The sequence below is a fragment of the Larus michahellis genome, chromosome Z (genome assembly GCF_964199755.1).
Source record: "Larus michahellis chromosome Z, bLarMic1.1, whole genome shotgun sequence".
Classification (NCBI taxonomy): domain Eukaryota; kingdom Metazoa; phylum Chordata; class Aves; order Charadriiformes; family Laridae; genus Larus; species Larus michahellis.
Genome location: NC_133930.1, coordinates 44,084,544 through 44,109,914, shown reverse-complemented (window position 1 = coordinate 44,109,914; position 25,371 = coordinate 44,084,544).

Sequence of the window (25,371 nt, the reverse complement as noted above, 5' to 3'; positions counted from 1 at the left end):
ATGGGACCGAGGATAGCAGAGAGAGACCTCCGTGACAAGCAGACACACAAATCAGCGTGCAACCTCTTCTACTGGATGGAGTTGATTGGAGTTTTATGCCTGGAGCCTGTTTTGGTGCAAAGAGACCACATATAGATAAAGCATTTTGATAATTCCAAAATGAAGTCTTTCAATTTTACTTCAGTTTTAGCTTTATTTACTGGCACTGAAATTTTAAAAAAGGGAATGGATGAAACATCTCACTCCACAAACAGAAGACGTGTATTTTTTCATCTCTCTAGATACATGACAATCTTTTAAAAATCTTTGGAGGTGGCAGAGAATATTTTTCATGGTTTTGGTACTGCATGGCAGTCACAAGTCATTGAGCAAACTGAGTGGGGGACTTGCAGCAGTAAAGGGCACCACAGAACAAGCAGAAAGGCCAATTCTCCAGGCCTTGAGTGAGACAACTACACATTTTGAGTGCAAAGTGTGGCAGTGTGGTATAATAAAGTACCACACAAAGGCACCCAGGGTAGCTGGGAAGGGAGCACAAACTCTGTCTGGGTAAGTGGAGCAGGGATGGACAAAGAGACATGGCCCTGAGCTGTTATGACTATACAGCTGCTGACCCCCAAACCAGCCCATTCAGACCTAGCTTGGACCCTGTGATAGATAGATAGATAGATAGATAGATAGATAGATAGATAGATAGATAGATAGATAGATAGATAGATAGAGAAACCCATGGTGGGCCCATGGTCACATGATGGGAGGACCCATGGTGACTTAGGGAAGGCCAGCAAAGACACCCAAAGGCAGACATGATGTGGTGAGAATGGCAGGCAAGGAGGAGAGCCACAGCATCGCCAAGAGTCTGTGCCTAGGGTGCTTTGTGTGGGTGGGAGATAAGGAGGCAGCAAGGAGCATAGCAGGAGCCAAGGAAAACCCAAACAATCAATTTGCCTGAGGAGGAGAGAAAAAGAGAAAGAAGATGCCTCTTCCCATGTGAAGGAAGCTGCAGGAGCTGAACCATAGCCCCAGGGGGCTACAAGTCAAGCTAAAGAGAGGCTACAAACAAAGTAGAACACAGCATCAAGATATCGTTGAAGTCGTGAACCTAGGTGGCAAAGAAATGATGGTGACATCAGTAGGGGCAAAGAAAGAGGTGAGAGAAAAAGCGATAGCATGAGATCTCTGTGCAGATGGTATGACCCGTTGGTGTCCTTAGTCCAGTGACAGGGAAACTGCACTATCCTAATAATCAAAATCCAGATGAAACATAAACTGCAGGCAGGAATGTGCATGCAGTCTTCTCCTAATAGCTGCTCACCAGTTAACCCTGCAATCTATTACAGGGCCCACGAAACTGTGAAAAGATGCTCGTTATCTGGGTGTAAAAAAAAAACTCTTGAAATCTTTGTGAGAAATCCCTCACATTAAAAATTACATGCATTTCCATGCCATTCTTTTCTCTAAAACAATAATGATAATTTCAAGAGATTTAACTTCCTGTGAGAAGAAAGATACAATTACTCTCAGCATTTATAGCCCGCGACTGAGGCAGTAACAGAATAGACACATGGCCTAGCCACGACTGATGGGTGTCCAGGTGTTCTGGGCAGGCCCAGAAATCCACATGCAAGTGGGTGATGCTCAGACACGCGTGTTGCCCCAGTAACAAGTTACACAGAATTATTATGAAGTGCTGGATGCTTGCCATGTTGAATATGTAAAAACTGAAAAGGTGTATTTTCTCAAAGTTTGTATTTGCATATTTTCAAACTTAGGTAAATGTGTACACCAGTGAGAAAGTGTATGGGTTTGAGATCACCGTCTGCAGTTGGAGACTGAAGGGTTGTTGGATTGGAAAATACACATTTCTTTGTCCTCTTTCCAGCTTTTCACATCATTCTTCCTCTAATAGTCTCCTTCCATCAAAATTCTGACAGAAAATTTTCCAAATATTTCAGTCCAAAATATCTCTGCAGCAGTATTTTGCACAGCCCTAGCCAAAATGCACATTTCCCAATGAAATTTTACACCTTTAAATCCCTGGCCAGTCATCTATGAAGGAGTTAACTCCAGACCTGTTTCTGCTTCTTAATTCCATTTCGGAGAAAACATTAATCCTTTAATTATATAGCATGTTCAACTGACAAAATGACTTTCCTATTGTTGAAAATCTCCTTGTTATTCTGAAGGCTTTTGATAAAATGTGGCCACGGGGAAAAATGATAGATTGGCTATTGAGATGATTTTTTATATAAAAATTCAAGGGAACGTGCAATCCTCTTTAAGGGAACTATTATGTAGCCACAGTGGTTTCCCACTATGCAAAGCTTACCTCCCTCTTCCTGGAACTGTAAGCCTCATGGTAAGCAAGCTCTGCTCTCAGAGCTACAACAGGGAATTTTCAATTACACACAAGGAATTTAGCTTTGTATCCCTTGTTGCACTTAGAAAATGACATCCTCCCTCCTGATAGTAAGGTTACACGGGGCTTCCAACAGAAAAACACGTCCCTCTGAGGATGGACAGCAGGAAAGTGGGTGGCAGACAGCATTGCATGCAACTTGCTGAAATCCTGATTGCATAACCACAGGTCTAAGGCAATGATGGAAAGCAGTGAAACTCAGATCACATGCAGCACTAAGCAATGGTGAAAATTTCATACTACCACTCTGGGGTTTCCAGAATAGTTAGCTGGGTGTTTTTTTCATTCATTACAAAGGGTTACAGATGAGAACAACTGGCCACATGAAATACTGTCTCCAGCAGAAACTGAAGTTACCTGCCCATCACATCTTAATCCTGTATGCAGGGTAATCAGATCAGAACTCTCCTATCCCAGAATCTTACTGAGTCTTGCTCGCTAATATCGTCCAACCATTCAAGCTTTATTATCCTCTTAAAGCTAAGAGCCCAAGTCTGGGTGGAGCAGCACAAAAATGTAATGCACAAGAAGTATTTATTTGCAACTGGTCAATTTTGTGAAAAATAATGATGACTTCCTTACTGTGCATGAACAGATACTCAGTTTCCAGTCTACTAGCTTTCATCGTATGTTCTAACTGGTGGAAAATTGATTAAAAAATAGCACTAGGTTAAGCTCCTACTGTCTAATCTTATTACATAGGGTTGATTGTGTTTCACAATAATGAGCTAAGAGGTTAGGACATTAATCTACTGTAAACGAAATGCTCCTATGAAATGTGATAGAAGAGATAGTAAAGAACTTGCTTCACTGTACTGCAGCTGACTTGTATCACACTCTGTTCTTGTTAATGAAGACTAAATTACATAACATGTTATCTGTGCTCTAAAATTGCTATTCGTGCTCTTGGAGTTTTCCTTCAAAATTTAGGCACTTATCCCTGAGTATACCAACGATGTCATTAAAAAATTATACATCTTTGTCTTATTTACAAGCTCATGACCTATAAGAGGGACACATCTTGATCAGTGACAGAGACGGAGAGAGAATAAAGGTGACAGGACAGAGTGAGTCCTGTCAGGACCCTGACAGGGGCTTGGTTTCTGGCAGCCCAACTGTCTGATCACTACTGAGTTATATATCAGACCTGGTATTGCATTAGGTCTGAATTCATTAGTTACACACAGATGTGCATTGTACAAACACAAGCATTACTTTCCCCTCTGACTCAAAACCAGCACCTTTTATTTCAGGCTTTTTGGAATGAATAGGTAATTGCCTCATGGGTAAATAGTGGAGGTAAACTGAGTAGGATCATTAGCATTCAGTTCTTTACAGACTTGAGAACAAGTTAAAAACTAGGATTAGCTCGTCTAGATGTTGCTTGGGTCAGTGGTGCTGGGAAGCCAAAATAACGCTGGTAAAGCTCTTTGAGCTCTCTGGATTGATGATCCCTCTGCAGGTGCATAATAGTACTATTGATCCCATCTGAAACAATTTTAATAACTACAAATCTCTATGATATCACTTTGAAGAATAATCATAGGATTTAAATGACAGGTGCAATGAAAATAACATCATTTTCTAACTAAAAAGAACAAATAGTATTTATTGTTCTTAAGTTTCTGTTGATGGTTTACTCATCAGGAAGATTCTGAGTTATCAATACATAGCTCACCTATGTATTGAGCAACCTGTGCCACCATTAGAAAACCTAGTTCCCTTATCCTTGTAAATGATGCAGCTGGAGGTATACTGGACATGTTTCAGATTGAATGAGGTCACAGGAAAACTAGAAATTAGAATAGTGCTTCTTGTTCTCAAAAACAAGAATTCCCCATGTGGATGTTAACTATGGGGGCCAAAAGTTAATCTCCAGATGTCATGGCAGTACATTACGTAACTTGGTCCACACCAAACATCCAGAGCCAGAGCCACAGCCCTTCTGATGTCCTCTTTGTCGTGCTCTGGAGAGAAAAGAGAACTTAAAGCTGATGCCCAAAGGGACCTTTTCTGCACAAAAATAAAGCAGATATAGCAGAGTTCCTCAGCAGTGCATAGCTTTCCATCATCTGCTTGCCATTTTCTGCAAGGGCAGGGAGTTGTTGGGGGAGAAGCTGCAGCGCAGGTTGAGCCCATGTGCAAAGCGCCCAGGGAAGAGATCTCTCCTGGGGAGGAGGCTCAGCTAGCAGATGCAGAGCAGAAAGGGTGGAATAGGGCCCTACGTGAGCAAAGGGTTTGTGCCAGCCCCTGCCCAGGTGAGGGTTAGTGGCGGTATAAAGGCAACCTTGTCTTCCCTTCTGGTCACAGCAGCCAGACGAGACCACATCAGTACACACTCAGTAGTCACGCATTTCAACACTCTCCAAACTAATGCTCAGGCCTGTTTGAAGGACACGTTCTGGTGCTTATCAGTAACATGCATTGGGATAAAGAGAAATAAAGAGTCCACGGTCAGGGGGAAAAATCCAATCTTTTGACTTGTTTCTTAAACATCTAATCCACTAAAGCTCATACCAACATTTTTTTAGCATGCCAGCGGAGCAGGCACCCGGATTCCAACTGTTTTATGTGGTGCTCATTATATCTGCCTGCTACAGCCTGACTTTATTGCTTTGAAAACATGTAAACCTCTTCTTGCTACATAGGTAAGCAAAACTGGGACGGCACTACCCAGGGTGAAAGGAAGGAAAAGGCTTAGTGGCTAACCTTAGCACAAAACCAAAAGCCTGCGGTACAGAGCAAACAAGCTCCGTGGTCGGGGCCCATCAGTCAGATTGCTGGTGGACAAGCAACTCTTAAAACGTAATCCCCGTCTCAGAATAACCCTCACTTATACTCTTACGAGTTCATAAACTCCTGTGGCTGGGGAGCTGCAGCAAGCAGCGCAGCCGGCAGCCTTTGCGGTGGCAGCACCCCGGTAGCCCGGCGTGCGCTTCCTGCCACCTAGAGGAATCCCAGCAGGTTCCCGATGGCCGGAAAATCCCTGGCGCCGGGATTTCTGCTCCGAATCCACCCGCGCCATTTCTATCCTCACAAAGGGCACCTTGGTGGCTGGTGCGAAAGGCATCCGCTTCTGCCACCGCCAGCCCCAGGCTCCCTGCGGACGGGACATGAACCACCCAGCAGAAGCTTTCCAGGCACCAAAGAATTTCTAACCTCCACAGCAGTGCCAGGAAATAGACCCTAATCCCAGGCAATTAAGTTTACAAGAAATACTCAGCCCATGGGGGGACATTTAAGCGCGGCCAGCAAGGTTTGTGTGGAGATTCATTCATGTGCCTCACCACCGCAGCCCCTGAGAGGTCCGCAATGCAAAATGAGGTATATACCTTCTAAATCTGGATGCCTGTGTGAATGCACCTGCTCTTTTCCTGTGCACCACCAGATTAAATCAGCTGTTCACAACAAGGAAAAAAAACAAGGCCAGTTACACACGGGACCTAGATGGGTTTCTGGGGAGGAATCCAAGCTCATGGTTCACCTTCAGCAGCAGTGATGCTAGAAGCCGGATAATGGAGCTGGGGGTAGATTTCCTGTTAGTTAATAGGGCCATTAGCCCCAGGGCCTCCACAATGTTTCCCTGACGTGCACCCAGATCTACATGCAAATTCACAGTGGTCAAAGACATGTCAGGGCCTACTCCCTCCTAGCTAGAAGGTGGTGACAAGAAGAATTTAAATCCACCCATCACTGCTTGCAGAAAGCAGAGCCTCTGCAGAAAGGGTGTGCTCATCTGCAATTGTAATGGCCAGCTGTAATTCATTGCCGCATGTAATTAAAATGTCAGCTGAGTCCTGGCATGTCAAGTGCATGGGTGTTTCAAACGAGATAACATCAGGTGGCAGCTGGCACCGATGCTGCCAGACAGAGTGGGAAATGGGTGGTGTTTGGCCATTTGGACTGCAACTGGACACAACCGGAGGCCCAAAACAGACTGAGGGGACTCAGGAAGGCAGTGGGTGTGTGGAGCTAAAGCTATGGAGGCTGGGCATAAAGATTTTTGCTATCTGGGGTGGAGGCTGGGACTGAGACAGGGGCTAGCTGGGCCAGGAGCCTAGGGCAGGTGTGAGATGTGTGTGAGCAGAGGGTAACAGAAGAAGACTAAGGAACACAGAACAGAAAACTAACTCATGGAGAGGATGAGGAAAAGCCCCTCTCAGGGAGCCTCCCTTCCCACAGCAGCAGGTCCTGCTGGCCCCTCCAGCAGACTGGGGGGCTGCAGCGTCTGCTGCTGAACCTCCTCTGCTGGCAAACCTGACAGGGAATAAGGACACCATGAAGCCAAGGGGAGACTCGCAGAGGCTGTGTACGCTTCCTTCAGAGCCCGGAGAATAACCCTGCATCTTCTTGTCCCACTGTTCCTCTTCTCTCAGCTGGATTTCATCTCCTTCCAGCACGGGAGGAGGACAACCTGATACTGCTATCAGTTACTTTGTTAGCAAAATTTGGCAGCAGTTTTCAAGCACTTAGGGGCGTAGGTCTTTTAACTAGAAGGAGCTTTTCAGCTTCATAACAGAGCTCTGTGGAATGCTGTTACAGCCTCCACGAATGGCCCCAAAGGTTAAGACGTGATTTCTTAATGCTCAAAGTATACGCTATTTGGAGGAGTTTTGAAGTAGAAGGTGAGGTAGGTTTGATCTAGTCTAACGTACCAGAGCTGATTCACCTAAGACGAGGACTCATGCCACTGACTAGCAGCACTGTTAATAGTTAGTTGTTTAATGTTTAGTTGAATATTTTATAAAATATTCACTAAAAGGGCGAGGTTAGTTACAGAGGACCGATAGGCTAAAGGGAGTAAAGCCCCCAAAAGTAGTTTAGATATGGAAGATGACTACTGACACTCAGAAAATTTAGGCACCATCAAATAAGAAAGGAAACCAGAGATGCAAAAGACTTATCAATGTAACTAGATAGCAGTGGGTTCTTTTAGGGAAAGAGAAAGTCTTCAGAATTTAGAAATTTGACACAGATGAAGTCAATAAACAAGAACATAAATTAGACTAGGATCTAGGAGAGAAAAGGATTAAGCTGGATTTTCCACGGCAAATAGCATAAGGCTTAAAAGCAAACGCTCCCAGATCACTTAGGTGTACCTGGATCAGTGAACCTGTGAAAGAAGTGGGAGAGGTCTGATGACTAGACAGGCAATAAAGGGTAATTAAGAGAGATGAAGATACTGTTGAGAAGATGTGCAATTTCTTTGTATTAATCTTCACTGCTAAAGATATTGGCACAGCTTTTAACTAGTAATAACGATGAAATATCTGCAAAGATGGGAGGTGTTAGAAGAAAACATGTGGAAGTAAATTTATCATCTGAACAGTTCTAGATGACGTACATCTGAGGTTTATGACTGAGATCGGGAATAAAGTAGTCAAACAGGTGACAAAAAAAGCAGTTACTGTTCAGTTGGTTGGAAAGTAGATAATGTATCTGTATTTAGGCCATTAATAATAAAGTATCTTAATCCTAGTCATGAACACTTGCATTATATCACTGCTATCACAGTTAGGGATGGTTTACTTCTTTCTCAGTGCATTTAGAAGCCTGAGCCTGGATTTCTTCTCAATGCAAGCATAATTTTGATTTACAAGCAGGACACAATGACTTTATGGAGGCAGGCCCTTCCCGGAGGGGATAAGGACTCTCCTCTGGCTGAATATTCCTAGACCCTGTCACCCTATTTAGGTCCTTGATGGAGACTCAACTTCGGAGTCTTGTCTTCCTCCTACTTAAAGAAAACAAAAGGCATTCTATCTTAAAATTGAGAGAAAACTTGTAAAAGACTGTCTTCTACAGCTTTGGATTCCTTTATTTTTGTATTAAGTTTTTTCTTCCCTCTCACCACTTTGTTTTTCTCTAAGTCCTAGGGGTTTTATTTATTATTTACTTAGTGGTTTATTTTCATTTTTTTGATCACTTCATCTCCATTTTTCTCTTTCTGCCTTTCTTTCTTTCCCTTGCCATCTGGGGCAAAACAAAATATGACCTAAAGCGCAGGGAGGTCTATGCTTATTTTCATATGCCAAGGATTATATATTTAAAACCCTGGGTATCAGCACAATCATGTATATCCTGGAATCATATGCTATTCTAAGATTAATAAAACTCTCAGGCATGTAATTGTATCATAACAGATTCAGGGTTTTTTCTGTCTATAAGGCAATATTGCTCTAAGTTTTTGTTTCTTTCACATGTTTTTTGAGCTTTTAAATCCAAAGTAATTTCTTTTTCATTGTGAAATAAAAAGATGGAGAATTCCCTTTCCATAGGGCTAAGGAATTTTTTAAAGAAAATAGATTTCAAACTTAAAACACAGCAGCCTGGTCCACTGTATTTCTACTCTTTTTCCACTTACAGTCAATTGACAGCATTTTTTCTTTCTTCTTTTTCAGACCTATAGTCTATCTAGTATTGACAGATGACAATCTCAGATGTGAAATTCTTCACTTGGTGAGTGAGTCTCACCCGAATCCCCTAGCTCATTTTTTTTTGTTATTAAATTGAAGTTCAGTTGGAGCAGGAAATGTTTCCGTAACAAAGACATGTCTTTTTTTCCTCTTTGCAAAGCCTGGTATAGTAATGAATAGAAAATTGATAAAACGTCTCCCTCTCACTGTCCTTCCCTGGACCCACGAAGTGCTCCAGCGCAACCATCACTCAGGCAGTGGTCAGTGGCATCACGCTTACCCTTTCCATGCCCTCTGCTGCATGACTCTCCCCAGGGCAATGTTCCAAGCTGGGTTCTCAGACTTGTGATCCCTATATCTCACCCTGATTCCTGGCTTGTTTTTCTTCTTAGCTAAACTATTATGTGTCCACCTAGCCTTGCAATCTCCCCCGCCCTCTCCATCTCTCAAGTTGTCCATGAAGCCACATGCTAATACTGCTCTCAGGAGGGCTCGTTCAAAACAAATGCTCCTGGACCAGCGTTCCTAAGTGGTTTGGAGCTGATTGTTGTTTATGCTACAGCTCAGTGCAGGCCAGAAGCAACATGCTTTTGTGCAAGTGGTAATGCAGTTGTACAGATACGAGCTGTGCTAATGTGCTTATCTGCCCGGGCCTCCAGCATCCTGTGGGAGGCTCTCAGCAGGGCAGCAGCCAGCAGTGGCAGTGGCGGTGGCAATCGGAGGCAGGCAGGGGGGCAGCAGTGGAAGTGGGCTGAAGTGCTTCCCCCTCTGCCTGCACTTCGGCTGCAACCACCGAGGGGAGCCTGGGCACACTTTAATCCTTCCAGCGCATACCAGAGCTCACTCTCTGTTTCCCCACAGCCGTGTTTCTGAGGAGCAATCCTTCCCTGGTAGCCAGCATGGAAACCCGTGACTTGGTTCTGCGGGCTTTAGAGGGATTTGTCATCACACCCACATAAAATCCCAAAATGTCAGAGGAACAAAAGGATGCAAACAGCAAGAGCGTTCTCATGCCTCCGTTCCAAGCATGCAGTTCCCATTCACAGCTCTGGATCTGAAAGCTCCCTGGCAAACATCCTTTTCACATTTTACACCCCCTGATTATGGGTGTGGGCGTGTGTGTGTTACTGCTAATACCCAGCGAGAGCCCATTTTTGTTGGATGAGAGAAGCCTGCTGAACTGATATTTTGGAAGCCATCATGTGATGTTAGCCAAACGCTAACATTATTTTTCTTCACCCACGTACTGCTGGGAGCCAGAAAATGAGGCAGCTGCCTGCTGCTGCTGTAACTTCTCCAGGCTGGCACCGCAGCGCTCGTAGCCTGCCATCAGCTCCGACCAGCTCGCAGGTAGCAACAAGCACGTGTAATTCACATTTCTGTCTTGAGAACAAATTGAGCCCAGCAGTTTTGAGGCTTTCAGCAAAATTCCCTTGCAGCCCTTGGTTTATTTGCTAAATTAGAAATATATTCAAAGAAAGGCATCAAGTTAGCATGAAATCTGTAAGAAACACCAAGGCCCTTGTTTGTGCGTATTTCAGGGTAAAAGCTTTTAATCAAAATATAAATATCACCGAATGACTCCAGTGGGATGATCTGTCTCTTTACCAACTAAATTTTTTAGGTATTTTTCTTTTCTACTTTTAATTCAGCCATGTTTTGGGTTGTCAAGGTTACACAGGATTTGGTGTCCTTGACACAGTAGTGTTTCTGAAGAGAGTGATTTACTCAGAGCATCTAGAGATTGCAGCTATTGTTTTCTCTTCTGACCTAACAAAATGTTTGAACAACAAACAAACTAAGCCATTTTCCCCAAAATTGCTGATGCATGTGGCTCACCTGGTGTTTGTATTCCTGACACAATTCTATTGTTGTGTCACTTCTAGGCAGGATATTTTCAGAAATTAGACAACAGGAAGCAATTTAGTGAGGTTTCTCCCAAGAGCTCAAAGATTGGAACACAGCTTTTAAATGGCTTTAAAAAGAAAATTTCTACATATCAATCATGCTGACAGTTCTTTCTAACAGAGTTTAATAGTCCATAAGGTTCCAATTTGTTGTTAATTTTTTTTTTTAAATCCTTCTTTGGAAAACAAACTTACTTAATTTGGAAATAGTTGTGGGTAATACTAAACAACGTTTCCAAGAGAACATCTTACCTAAGACAACCAACTGAAAATGTGAACAGAAGAAGAAATTATTTCAATATTCAGTTCCTTAGTAGCACATTTTGGGAAGCAGAGAAGCATAAGCCCCAACTGCTGTCACTAATGAATGGGGTATGAAACAGCTGGACAGCATATTTTGGGACAGATTTTTCTGCACGCTTTTGCAGCCATGGGCCAAGCTCTGAGCAGACACGGTCAACCAGAGCCTCCACTCTTATAAATCAGTCTGGTTCTAGTCAAACCACCAGAATTGTCCCATGAAACCCAAGAAGAGATTGGGTTCCTCATTAACATGTATTTCAAGTGTGAGATTATTGTGCCCTGTGAGTTCTGAAGGATAGGGAGGAACATTTTGCGGGGGGTGGGGGGGTGTGGGTGGGGGAAGAAGTTATTGTAGAATATAATAGAAACATCTTCAAAACTCTCAGTTTTAAGAGTCATTTCTTCAGGCTCGACTTACAAGTTTTGCATCTGTCCCATGCAACTGCAGTGGAGGTGGCTGTGTCGGTGCTCCTTCCTTAGAAACCTTCGGGGGCCACTTTGCTGCCTCTGCATGATGATGATGGATTATGAGAAAGCGGCTAGCTGTTCCCTGCAGTACTGCCCTGTAGTTGCAGCAGCGTAACTCCACTGACTTTCAAAGAGCTACATCAGGTCTATGCAGGCCTATGTGTCTGGGAGGGAAAGATTCAAAGAATGGTTTCTTTTCTTTAAATTAAGCCATTTCTATACCGAGGGACTGTCCAGGGCAAAGTATCTACAAACATTATTCAGTCTGTCTTCACAAAGAGGCGCATAGCGTATGCAGGTTGGGAGTGGGAGGGAAGCAAAACAGATCCTCAGATGCATGGACACAGACCTGAACCTGAGGACTGTGTTTCCTTCCTGTGCATTGCAGCCAGGAGCTGAAGGAGCACAGTGGCTTGCCAGATTTGTCCCCAGGGATTTGGAAATCAAGGTGAAACCTAGCAAGCATGTTTCCTGGTGTAAGTGCCAAATGCTTTTTCACTGTTTTTCTTCAGCAAAATCAGCTTTTAAACCATTTTTACATTTCCATTTAGATACTGATCTATCATATTCTCAAGCCATTGGAAAGGTTTCTGTTGGCTTGGTTAAAGGTTGGATCATGCTTTTAACAATGCATCGATGAGGAAAAAAATTGATAAAAAAGAAAGTAGAGGCAGAGACAGGAAATCATTTCAGGTTTTGTTGGGTTTTCCCTTTTGCAGCTTTGAATTTAAAAAAAAATTATCTCTACGAGCAGGTAATTTTTCCCTTTTCAAAGCTAGGGTTTGGCAGAGGCTTGCAGAAGGGGGCACTGGGGGATGTCAATGGCAATGCTGACACCACTTCAAAATCCTTCTCTGGCCAACAGCACACCAAGAACGCTCTTGTGTTTCTTGTTTGGGTGACCACTGGCGAAAGAGGGAGGTTGTGACTGGACAGTGATGCATAGAGTCATAGAATCATTTAGGTTGGAAAAGACCCTTAAGACCATCAAGTCCAACCATAAAACTAACACTGGCAAGTCCACCACTAAACCGTGTCCCTAAGCACCACGTCTACACATCTTTTAAATACCTCCAGGAATGGTGACCATCAATTCCCTAGGCAGCCTGTTGCAGTGCTTGATAGCCCTTCCAGTGAAGACATTTTTCCTAATATCTAATCTAAACCTCCCCCTGAGCAACTTGAAGAAATACATGTACATATATATATAAATGACATGGTAAGAAATGAAACTTAGTAATGGCAGAGGGCTGGGAGATGCTATTCACCTATATGCACTACTCCTAAGCCACTCACATACTTAGTGGGGCACATTGTCCTTTGACAACAAGTTCAGCAGAAGTTGGAAGAGGACTTGTGTTCTTTTCGCAATGCAGGCAAAATATATGATTTCATGTATCCTTTATCCCAGATCTCAGACCAGTGGCATACTCTGGGGCAAGCTTGCTGCTTCATCTTCCCATGCTTTGGACAGTGATAGCAGCTCTGGAGCAGTGTGGGTCAGCTAACTGGAGCACCTTCATATAAATGCAGCATGGGCTTTTAGATGGATGCAAATACCACATCCAGCTTTAACAAGGGAAACATGAAAGGCAGTCATATGGACCTCAGACTCAGAGAAGCTATAGTTCTTTGCTGTTTTGCAATAATATTTGTATTTACAGGATGAAGAAAAGACCTGAATGTCTGTATGTGATTTACTGGTTACTGACCCATTAAATACCTGTTTGCTAGGGTATGTAGCCATTCTGATCTTCACAAAATGGAAGTACCCTGGTTCTAAAAGCTGAAAAATAATCACCTTTGTACTTTTTATAGTACAAGGAATGCCATAGTTTCTAAATCCACTTAACCACCCAAGCAATATTCTTTAACTTGAGAATCCAATTCATTTTCCACTTTAATAGGTACATGCAGTGAAAATTTGAGACATAGCAGCAGGAATTGCATTTCTAGCTAATTAAGGAAAACTGGATTGACCCCAGATGTGGATTATGCAAAGTGATTACTGGTGTTCTTTAGAAGCTGATAATTTTGAAAGCATTTCCTTGTGTTTGTTCACTTTTTTCCAGTAAACCAAGATAAAAAAGTTTCTGAAGGGAGGAAAATACATTTCTACAAAGTAAAACTGTCAATGGCAATTATTTCCATCATTTCAAATTGACATGTATGGTAGTTAACGATTGGGTCACAGCCATTCTTTCAATCAAAACTTGCTGTTTAGTTGTAATCCAAAGTAAGCACTGCAAATAGTTTTCAAGCATGGAGTGACATTAAAACGTGTGACTCCACACAATAATTCCCACTGGAAAAAGTCTGTGAAATATTTCATTTTTGTTGGGCAAAACTAGGCAACAAAATAAGCACTAATCATTAAAGGTATGATTGTGCTATGCTTAATTCCACCAAGCAGCTGAAGTGAATGAAGCTGTTTGTCAAGTAAGAAGCCAGTCAACCTGAGGAAAGGAGACAGAATCAGTTTTCCTAGAAGCAAGAGAATGCCAGTGCTTATGCCAGGACCGTTGCTAGATCATCAAGAAATACAAAAGATATGTTGCACCAACAAGAAACAAAATAACTCCTAAATCTCCTATTGAAAGAAGATTTATTTTAAGGTTTTTGATAGGCTATCAAATTGCCATCAGAATATTGGGGTGGAAGCTGACAAAAAAAAAAATAATAATTAAGCAATTTGAAAAGGTATTTATGCTGATTTTGTGGTGGGAAACTTGCCCATGTGCTTGATTTTACAAAGTTGAGAAGTGGTTTGGCAGTACCTATAGCAGCTTCTGCTTTCTCTCTTTTTTTCTCTCTCTTTTTTTAAGGTCTACTGATCTTATTGTTACATACTAGCAATTCATCATAAGTGAGGCTTAGAATGGAGTAAGAAACTTTCCAAACAGAAATATTGCCACTCTGCAATGCAATCATTACAAATTAATGTGATTTTTAAAAACAATATGCCCCTCCTGGGTTTTTGTAATCACTTGTTGAATTACTCTTCTCTATTTGTTATAATTATGTTGACAAATATTGCAGCATAAGTATAAAATAAATTTTGGTGGTGAAAAGAACAGATGGAATTTTCCATTTCCACTCTGCCATGGTGAACTAAATTGTACTCTCTTTTACATTTTCTGTTTCTGTTCCTAAAGACATTGAAGATGATTACTGTCCAATGAACAAAAGGGGGTTTTCACATTCTATGACTTTCTCAGGCTATCGTCCCTGGTAGCAGAGCCCAGATGGGCATTTGCAATTCTCATTCCCACCAACCACCTCCACCCCATAAAAGCCTCAGGACACCCCTGCAGCACTTCATGTCTGTGACCTTCTAAGGGATCTGTAACCAGATGTGCAGCCGCTGGGTGCCCCGCACAGAGACGGGGTGGTGTGAAGAGAAGCAAGACATTGGAGTGGACCTCCATGACATGGGAGATGCTCCTTCACAGCTTCTTGCAGTGGGGACATCGTTGCCCAAGCAGCCTCTGCCTGAAAGAGTTTGCAACCGAGGAAAGAGGTTAGAAGCAGATGCAGACAGACCTTGAGTGCAGGGCAGCGATAACTTGCTAGTGGTCTCAATGTCCCCAGAGCTCCACTGCTGTCTGCTTCTTGCAGGCACCAGGGAAAAGCACGGTGTTAAAAGAAAACAGGCTGTTTTGGGGGTGTTTCCCACAAGTTCTTTTTGAAGAAGCCAACAGCATCGTGACAGAAACCACAAAGGCACTTGTTTGTCACTTAGTGAAGTGGTGAAAATCCAGTCATCTGGGAGATTTTCAGCTAGTTCTGGACAAGATGAATGTATGTTCAGACTAGATCTTGGGGAAGCAGGTTGGTGGATGATGGTGCCTGCTTTCTTTAGTATTTTTATTGAGAGGAACAACAGCAGGCATGAATAATGAAAGCTGCATACTGTGGACATTTTTTAAGATTCAGAGCACAGTTATGCTGCATTAAAAGATTTGTTAGCAAAAGGGACTTTACCATGTCATCTAAAGCCAAAACACAGGCATTTGGAAAAAAAAAAAAAAAAAGAAGAAAGAAGTAGTGACAGGATAATATAATGAATAATTATCACACATAAGACTGATTTATGCTTAATCAAAGTGAGTGTGGATGGAAGAACTGGAGCTGTAATGAGCTATATTTCATTTGTGACTGTAACTATTGCCCTCACTGCTGATCTCACAGAACTGCAAATACAAAATATCATTAGAGAAAACCGGGATACTATGCTCAGTACTCATTAGTCTGATGTTTTACCTTATACACAGACATACTCTGTTGTCCCATGTACTCATAAACCATCTGCTCTGTTCTTTGCTTAAATTTTGGCCTCAGAAAAACTAGCTTTTATTTTCTCAGTTAAATATTCCCAAACACGGCAATATATGTGGGAGAATGTATTGGTATCTATGTGTATGAGAAGAGGAAATAAAACTGTCTATAAAAGTAGTATTCCATTTTAGTCGTATTATTATAACCTTGATTATAAGTTTTCTAGTCTATTCTCATTGCATGCAGTGACAGAAATTTTAAAAGCAATTAGCAGCAGAGAAAGTTAAAGGTAAGGTTGATTTTAAAACTTTCCATTTCAACAATTTACAGTAGTATTAGTAGCTCAGCTAAAGATGTTTCTAGGAATACACCAAAAAAAATCTGCTCTGATATCCATGCTTGCAATACCAGAATTTAGTTCATAATTTTTACTTTGATAGCATCCCTAGAGACTGAGGTTGCAGCATCAGTAAGTGCCTCTTTCCTATATACAGCTGTTTAATAAGTGTGTACCTCTTGGTGCTACTTTCCAGTGTCTTATTGCAGGACAAGGAGGCAAATATTCTTAACTGGAATTAGCTTTTTCAAAGATTTCTCTGTGCATGGCTTCATCGCGGGTGCTAAGTATTTCTTCACAGTCTTTCATTTCCTTAGTCAGAGGTGTCTCTGTAAGTAAAATAAAGCTGTGTTTTCCCTGTGGCTACAGTGATATCCACATAAATCCTACAAAATGCAATGTGTGGTGGATGCAGTCCTGAAGTATTTGGGGTCTCCAAACTTTTATTCTCAGGCTTGTGCTGGGAGCACACAAAAAGGCGTAGCAAGGTGCCCTCAGAGGGGTGTGCTGGACCTCTCCAGGACCTCCCGCGCTGGAGGTGAGCCCCATGACTTTCACACAACCCTTCTCAACTACAGTCCTCCACATCAAGAGACCCACCAACGCTGTGCTCATTTTCACAGCCCTGAAGCCCTTGTCCCACTCCCACCAGCTGGGCACCACAGCCCTGCCGTCTCCTCCACCCACCACCCTCCACAGCAAGTGCCCCTCAGAACATCAGCAGGATCAGGCCTTCTTCTCAGACCTTGCCAAACTGCAAATTTTGGATGGTTTCAACTCGAAACCAGGAATCTGACCAGATTTGCTTGAAAATGGGCCCAGTTTCATTCAAACCCTGTTACAAACTTCAACAAACAGACTTCGGGTTTTGACTTTCTTGTGAAACTTGAAACCACATGTGTTCCACATGGTTTAGGTTTTTGTTGTGAATATCTTACACAGCTCTATGGGAATAGTCTTTTCTTGTGGGCTTTTAGCATTTCCTATCCCAGCCAGAACCATAAAAAGCAAAGGCTGGAAAATATGAAAACTACAATTATGTGGAAAAAAGGGGGACTTAACTTTTTAAACCTCAGACAAACTTTGTGTTCATTTAGAGCATGGAGTGAAGTTTTGAATTAATTCATGTTTTATTTTAACTGTTAGCCTTAATTAGGTGCACTCAGGAGAAATCACTTCCCCTCTAATATAAAATCATGGAGCTTGCGACACATGGAAATTATAAACACTTTGGAGTGACTTAGGAGATGGGTGTTGGCTTTGCAGCAGCAGAAGAGCAAATATTTACAATACATTAGGGTTCGTTTCACTTCTAAATTATTATCTTCCCCTTTGGAATAATCTATTTTCCAAAGACAGATTGCTGCTAATGCTAATGCTCTCCTCCATCCGTTTTGTTGCAGGCAATTATTTTTCCTTCATTTCTATACTGAAATTTCTTGCTCTAGCTCTCCACAGAGTCAAATGAAAACTGAGGAAATTCTTAATTTGATGTCTCTTTTGTCCCTGAATCACACTGTGTCCTCTGGCAAATTATTACATTTCTCTGAGCTTCAGTCTTCTTTTTTTCAAAATAAAAACACCAATATTTAACTTCCCAACAGCGGCGTTAATTAATTCATATCCATAAGAGGACTCTAAAATAGAAAGTGATATATAATGTTAATTACTGGTATCATAATTGCTTATTCCAAAAGCCCAAAGAAGCTGTTACTTTACAGATTACTTAAATTAGGGCTAAAATATTCCCATCTTTGGTCTCACGGGGCTCAGATATGGGAAGTTAAATACAACAAAAGCAACATTATGACATAAAGGGCAAGAAATAATTACATATGCTATTTTTATTCCCCTGATATAACTTCTGCAGCGCATGATGTGCCATTAGGTTTTGCAGTAAAAGTACAGCAACCTGGCTTTGCACTTACAATAGCTAAAACCATCTGCGTACGTGTAAAACCTTTGCTGGCAGGTTTCCATGTGCGGTTCATGCATTCCTTCGCCTGTGCAATTTGAAGCTGTCAAAAACTAATTAAATAATTATGTGGTTGTTACTGCAGCTGTGTGTATTCTTCATTACGTTATAAGGCTGCGGTTTGAGGCACTCTCCTGCTCTAGGTTTCAAAATATTAGTAATGGAAGGTGTGTTGTCGGTGCATGTTCAGCTGCTGCCAGAAAAAGCAGAGAGGGAAGGGAACCGTCTTTAATGTCAGCCTATCATTGCACTTTATACTGTATATTGCCTGTATACAGCACAGAGGTGAAAATTCAGATTGACTTCTCGCAGCCTTCTCACCTTGGGCAGAATTCGGCATGGCCTACCCTGAGTACAGGACAGAGAAAAGTCCCTGCAGTACCTTCACGGTGGATGCACGTCTGAAGCATCTGTGTGGCTTTGTAGCACCGCTCAGCCTGGGGAGGTGACTTGCAGGGTGACAGCAGAAGGAGAAGAGTGAGGCTGTGGAGAAGACCACCTCCTCTCCTCCCCAGCCAGACCAGCTCCTCTCCTCCCCAGCCTGGAAGGAGACCGCTCTCGGTCCTGCTCTTGACTCACTTCCTGACCCCAAGGAAATCACTCTGTGGGCCCTCCTGCCCTGTCAGTAAATCATGGCTAACACTGTATTACCTCCCCCAAGAACACATCAGGTGGGTTTGTTAACCATAGTAACTCAACTTGATCTCAGGCCGAGGGCGCTACCCAGATGCAGCACAGTATTACAGTATTCTGCCATTGGCAATGATGCTGAATTGCCACATCACTGCCCACTAGCATTAGGTTTTCAGTTGAAGAACAAGGAGCTGTCACTGCAGTAAAATAATTCCTAGCCATTTTCCCCCACACCGTCCTGGTGGAAATTACTCTTGTAAACAGAAAAACATAGCTCTTATTTACATTGACTAAAGTAGTATATATGGGCACCAGGAGTCAGCCCTATGGACATAACCCTGCCCTTGTGTCTCCTGACCACAGTGTAAGATAGAGAAAAGGGTAGCACTCCCAAGGGACAAAGCATCTGAGATCTCTTTGCTGAGGAAAACATTTCTCAGGCCTACTTAATGAGGCCACAGAGGCAGCCTAAATCCAGGTAGTGCTGCGCTTTCCAGACCAAACCAGCCCATATCAAAGTTTTTCACTGCCACAGAAGAGGGGCCCTGGTTGCATATGCAACATACACTTTAGAGACAGCAAAGCTGTTGTAAGAACAGTGAGTTAATGCAACAGCAAAGCTGCATAATACAGAGTGTCTCCAATTCATTATATTTATGGAGCAACTTTTAACAAGGTTTTCCTCTAATTTATGGAACTGTCTAATCACATCAGCAGTCATCTGCTTGGCTAAATGTTCAAAAATGCTAATAAAGGGAAAATTCCAGATACTAATTTTCTTTAATATTTTTCTTTTTTTGCACCCACAGTATAATATATGAGTGCAGATGCCTTCCTTCTAACGTCTTCTAGGATTTATGACAGTCAGTCTAGATGCCACACTGCCTTTCTCAGTGTACCAGGCAATCATGGCAAAGTTGTTTAAAATCATCTGCTATCTCAAGCAGCCCTCTTTGTAAGAGCCTTTCTCAGACTTTCCTCACAAAGCTTACAGGTGAGTTGTAGTAAAATTCCTGAAAACTTAAGGAAAATAAGCTACTTTCTGTAAACCCAAGCTGGAAGCAAATGATCCTCTGGGTTCACAGGGACTACTAGAAAGCAATGCGTTTCTTTGGGTCCCTCTTGTGGTCTGGCAGCAACATACTGCCATCGTCCTTGCCTGATTCCAAACACACCAACACACAGGCAGGCACACATGTTCCCACACCGCCAGATCCCGCACAGACAAAGGAAGGACAAAGATGCAGGTATCTGTGTGAGAGCTGGTCCAAGCTCATTTCTCATTATTACTACAACTATTTAAATTCCAGGGAAATACAAAGTAGAGCCAAATACCACTACTCTGTTTTTGTGTTGAAACATACTGTATTGTACAGTATCACATAAACATAATGAAACTACTGCAGATCACAGTCCAACATGCGTAAAGGGTATCAGGACATGACTGTGCTTCACATAGCTTCCAAATATATATCCAAGACTGTGTTCAAGATTTTGAATAGACTCAAGATTTCGTATATTCAAATTTGTATATCATATATTTATATATTCAAGATTTCGAAGGCACTCTTCTGCTTAAGCATAGCCTTTGGGATTACTACTTGGGTTTTGGAAGAATTCTTATCAATGACTGAAATACGATAAATAACCTTATCCACTCTGTCTGAGCTCCAGCCTGTTTACAAGCTAACAACCTCAGGACTAACTTCAGACAAGTAGGCAGTAGCTTTACATTGAAATTTGGGGAAGACAAGAGGAAGATGAAGGAGTGAGAAAATATCCTTTCAAATGGGTGGCCCTGGCCAAGGCAACAAGTTCCTTTTGGTACCTGTCTCCATCCAAGCAGCAAGAAGTGACACAAGAAAGGTATGTGCCATCAGGTCTTGCGGGCAGGATGTTTCAGAGGAGCCTAAACAGTGTTGTCACCTCCCTCCAGCTGCTGTCATTAGAACTGCAGGTCCTCAGCAGGGATGAAAACGTGGAAGAGATACAAAGCAATAGCTGGGCAAAGAGAAGAGTGCAACATCTGAAGCCATAAAGAACAGCCACGTGTGGGTTTGGAGAAGGATGTGCTCATGAGGGAGGCTTAACCCAGAAAAAAAGGGTTCTTGTTGCAGCCCCGCCTTCACCATCACCCAGCTGCCTGCGCTGTCCATGACCACGCTCACCTCTGCTAACTGAGGGGTAGTGTGAAAACTTCACATCCTTCCTACTGCCTGGGTGCCTGCCATTGCAAGGCCTCAGAGATCTCTTACCTCTCCCAGGCATAACTCTGTGCAGCATTGGCCATGTTCCTCAAAAAATTTTCCTAAAATATCACTCATCCTTCCTGCCCCCTCCAACAGCTCCCCAAAACTGCCAGGACCTCCTCTGATCCCCTTTCTCCTACCTCCAACTTATCCCCCACAACTTTTTTCCCCTACCTGCATCCTCCTCCCCAACACCAGCTCTACCACTACCACAAAACCACACTTTTCTGTGCCCAAAGAGCTATCTTGCTCTCACCCACAGGGAAGAAAAATTCAATTTTGCCTATGCTAGAGAGAAGCCTTAAACAACTCTGAGTTTATTTATAATGTTGGCTCACTGTTACTTGTCACAAAGGAACTGTTAAAGGCAGAACTGATTTGCTGCAGACGAAGGGCAAATGTACTAGCACATATATCAAACAAACCAGCAGTGTTGTGTGTAACAACTTGCATCTCCAATTTTGGCAACCAAAGTGCCTACACACTATCTTGGAAACTATAAATAACAATATATATCAATATGTCCAGGCAAAACCTCATTGTTTCTTTCCAAATAATCCTCTAATCCACATATCTAACATCAGAAAGGCAATCTTAAAGCTTTTGGTTTAAGACTGTTCACTTTCCTAGTTTCCCCATTTCAGAAATATTTACGTCTTCCTACATTCCTCATATACTCAAGGGGCTTTTTAAACTTGCCTAAATACAAATAACTTGATGCATGTGAAAAGATAAGAGAATGTATTTCTAACCCTGGATGTTCCATGAGGTATATTTTGACAGGAACACAAAAAGTACAGTAGAATTTTTTTGTCTTTTATGCATAATTGTTGTCCCGCTCCCTTTGGGAGGAAGGCAGACCTTTTCCACATAGAGATAACATGTTTCCACTGCTTGGAAAACCACCCCATAACAATGCTAACGATTCCCTAAATGCCAGCACTGTGCAGTTAAAGCTGACTGGAGCTAAACCCACATTTCCTCACGTCAGCTGCCCTCTTTAGAATACATAGACCTGCAAGGGAAAACTAGTCCAAAAAGTTACCTTATTCAGTAGCTCTCTTTATTCCCTTTTGTTACCTCCAAACAGAGCTGTTCTTTGATTTTCTCAGCTATGTCCTCTTTCCCAGACTGAAATCTTTTCTGAGGAGATTTTGGGGACTTTGGATATTTACATTAGATTTTCAGGCATCCGACAGCCTCAGCAAGGAGGCAGTGCTTGTTCCCAATGGACAACTGAAAATCCTGCAGATGCCTCTCAGGCACAAAAAAGGCATCCGGCATCCAACACACTTGCAGCAGAAAGCCTGTCCTTCCCCATTCACCCAGAGCGGACAGAGAAGGAGCTACAGCTGCAGGGGCACAGAGCACATGCTGTCCCCTGGTGCAGTCCTCGCATGAGCCTGTAGGGACCACTTCCAACACAGGTCTGTTCACCTACACATGTCCACTTACAGAAGATACTGTTCAGAGCTGAATAATTTTCTGGGTCTTGTCCTGCTGTGTAACTGAAGATTCTTAGTTTTCCAAAAGTGTTTTTTCGAGGAAAAACCTGGGAAACTTCCCCAAAAGTGAACAATATTACAAAGCCTTTTTCTTCTTCATCTGCCTGTAGCTCCTCACTTATAACAAAAACACATAGAAGTGTAAGAAACCAACTGTACATAGTACAAAAACACAGCCGTAACAAAAGTTTGTTTGAAAATGTAAGCAAACATTTTCAATTTAAATACCTAAAGATAATATGTGGGTCTTACTCAACTAGCCTGATTTTGAGAGATAATAAGCACCAACACTGAAAGCCGAAGGAACCTCATCAGAGGAAGATCAGTGCTTCTGACTACACAGAGTCCACAACTTTGAATTTTACAGCCCAGTTGTTAATAGGCAATCATCTTGAGAAAATCTTTGTATGAGAGGATCTTTGGTTCATACTGTTTCCTGAACTGTGGTTATTTTCTATTTTTGAAGTCAATAGAAATACACCAGTTGAAATTAACTGAGTATCTGACCTCTCATATTTACCTATTTACATATGCACACATATATGTATGTCTACCTGTGTGTATGTAGGCTGTATTTCATGAAAGTATTTAATTTTGTTCTCTTACAAAGTAATGTTTCTTATAAACAGTATATGAGGGAAGTCAATACTATCTATATACTTTTTACAACAAGAAATTCTCACAATGAGCAACTTGTCATGTTCTGTACCTCTAATTTATTATAATGTTCAAAAAATCTGTTAACCTGGGAACTAAAAAACATGTGGGGGTTGTAAAACTATCCACTATAATAAAAGACTTACAACATTTTTAGCTAGCTGAAGAACTGGGAATTAGGTTGATGGAAGGGATTATTGCTTAATATTTTCCGTAACATCAGCAATCTTGTCAAAATCCCCTGGTTGCTCTGAGAGTAGGAGACATCTGTTTTATGGGGTGAGCACATATCCTGGCATGTCTGCCATGAGACGGCATCACAACCAGGCTTCATTACCCCTTCACACATTAAGCCTGGTTTACACTTCACAGTGCCATGGAAAAAATCACACATTCTGCTTATGCCAGCAAAAGCCTTGTTGTAGACACAGTCCTACAGATTAGAAAGTCCCCTTGCCAGCATCATTTAGTTCATGTGGGGAATGACTGCAGGCTGTGCCAGCACATGAACCATCTTGCCATTTACCTTGCACCACAGGTTTGCCATGTAAGCTTCTGCTAGGAGGTTCTGCTTGCATAGCTGTCTCTCATCTTCTGGCTTTCGGGTTGTGATCAGTGGTGCAAAGTCCAGTTGGGGGCCAGTTCGTAGCGGTGTATGCCAAGGGTTGATACTGGGGCCACTACTGTTCAACATTGCCAGGAATGACCTGGATGCTGGTACAGAGTGCACCTTCACCAAGTCTGCAGACAGTACAAAACTGGGAGAGGAGGCTGATATGCAGAGGGTCCTGGACAGGCTGCAGAAATCTGCCCAGAGGAACCTCATGAAGTTCAACAAATGAATGTGCAAAGTCCTACCTGTGGGGAGGAACAACCCCAGGAACAAGTACATGCTGGGTGCTGAACCAGCCGAAAAGCAGCTCTGCAGAGGACGGCCTGGGGGCCTGGTGCACACCAAATTGACCAGAAGCCAACAATGTTCCCTTGTGGAAAAGAAGGTCAACAGCTTCCTGGGAAGAACATTGCCAGCAGTTCAAGGGAAGTGATCCTTCCCCTCTACTCAGCAGTGGTGAGACATATCTGTAGTGCTAGGCCCAGTTCTGAGCTCCCCAAAACAAAAAAGATGTGGACATACTGGAGCAAGTCCTACAAAAGGCCATGAAGATTATGAAGGGACTGCAGCACATCTTTCATACAAGAGGGTGAGAGAGCTGGCACTGTTCATCTAGAGAAGAGAATGCTCATGGGGATCTCAACAATGCGTATAAATACCTGACGGGAGAGTGCAGAGAGGACAGAGCCAGGCTCTTTTCAGTGGTGTCCACTGAGAGGACAAGTGACAGTGAGCACAAATTAGAACATATTAAATTCCATATGAACACAAGAATACACTTGTGGTTTTGTGACCACTTGTAAAGGTGGCCAAAGTTTGTCACAGGTTGCCCAGAGAGGTTGCAGCATCTTCATCCTTCAAGATACTCAAAACCCAACTGGATATGGCCCTAGGTATCTTGCTGCAGGTGAGCCTTCTTGAGAGAGGTGGGTAGACTAGGTGATCGCAAGAGGTCACTTCCAACCTCAGCCATTCTGTAATTCTGTGACAGTGGTATTGACAAACCTTTGGGAACTGGAACTAAGTTTACAGATCCACATCCCCAGACAGACATCTCTTCTAAATCCATCTATGCCAGCAGAAGGTGTTACCCTTTCAATTTATGAAATTTTTCCTCTGGCCCTTTATTTCTCAAATTTCCAATATTATAACAGGTATAGGCATGTTGCATGTCTGAGGCAACTGAATCCATTCTCAAGAAAAGACCAGATATGGTGGTCATCTATAGCTTTTTAAGATAATGATGATAGTTAGCTAAATATATTTCACTTGCCTCTGTTTTGCAGCCTGTGTGCTTCAGGGCAAAGAAAGTATTCAGGTGGAAGTATGTTAGGATAAGAAAGTCTTTCACAGAGTGGAAACCTATTCTAAAATATTCTCTTAGATGCTAATGACACAGAGAATGAGTGCTTGGATGCGGCACAGGGAGGCACAGGCACACTAGCTTTAACCTAGTGAGCCTGGGGAATGGCAGAAACGCCAGCCTGGGAGAGCAGGCAAAGCACAGGCTGTATGGATCCTGCGGCAGAAGACTCTACTTGCCAGCCTGTGCCGCCATTCCCCACCCCACCCCCCGGGTTGTCTTAACCCATACTAGCTAAATTTTTAATA